This window comes from Microtus ochrogaster, unplaced genomic scaffold (genome assembly GCF_000317375.1).
Source record: "Microtus ochrogaster isolate Prairie Vole_2 unplaced genomic scaffold, MicOch1.0 UNK149, whole genome shotgun sequence".
Lineage (NCBI taxonomy): Eukaryota > Metazoa > Chordata > Mammalia > Rodentia > Cricetidae > Microtus > Microtus ochrogaster.
The window spans coordinates 258,584-259,716 of NW_004949247.1; positions in this window are offsets into that span (position 1 = coordinate 258,584).

Genomic DNA, 1,133 nt, shown 5'->3' on the forward strand with positions numbered 1-1,133 from the left:
TTTCTACCAATGTGTCTCTCTAGATACATTTTTCTTACCCTAACCCAGAAGGCTCCTGTCACTTTGCTCCTCTGCTTGTTGACACATAGGAAGGTGTGAGTTCTCATGACATGTCAGGTGAGTTTTAGCCATAATACCATGATGTGGGATTCCCCTATGTATGCTGGGGATATGTTTTATTATCGTTGGTAAATAAAGAAGCTGCTTTGTGCCTGTGGCAGGGTAGAATAGAGTTAGGTGGGAAAACTAAACTGAATGCTGGGAGAATAATACGGAGTCAGGGAGACACCATGTAGGTGCTGAAGCAGAGAGATGCCAGAACCTTACTGATAAATCACAAGTCTAATGGCAAGATACAAAATAGGTTAATTTAAGATGTAAGAGCTATCTAGAAATATGCTAGAGTCATTGGTGAAGCAGTTTTGCAATTGTTATACTTTCTATTTGATCATTTCAGGTCTGGGCATCGGGAATCAAATGAGCGACCTTCACCTGCAATGCTAGGCTCCAAAGAATGTTCAGTCTGAATGCTTTCCACTATCGAAAAATTTCACACTCACTTACTTATTGGAAGTCTGGCTAGAGAATTGGTCCACAATACCTGCTAAGTTATTCTACCCAGTTGCTATAGGATTAAGCTTTTCACTGTGTTTTTAAAACCTGGTCTTTTTTTTTTCTCATGTTAAAATATTTTCTAGATTTTCAGGCCTGGAGAGATGGCTCAGCAATTAAGTACACTGGCTGCTCTTCTAGAGGTACTGAGTTCAGTTCAGCACCCACTTTTGGTCCAAGGGGATTCAACACCTTCTTCTGACTTTGGAGTTAACCAAGCTCAAATGTGGTAGACAAACATACATGTAGGCAAAGCACACATACACATAAAGTAATAAATAAATAAATAAATAAATAAACAAACAAATAAATCTATTTTGTGTTTATTTGTTTTGTTTGATTGGTTGTTTTTGTTTGCTTGTTTTCTTTTTTGTGTGTAGCTATGACTGTCCTGGAACTAGCTCTGTAGACCACGCTGGCCTAAAACTCACAGAGATGCTCCTGTCTCTGCCTCCTGAGTGCTGGGATGAAAGGCGTGCACCACTACTTTGCAGCATAAACAAATAAATCTAAAGAAAAAA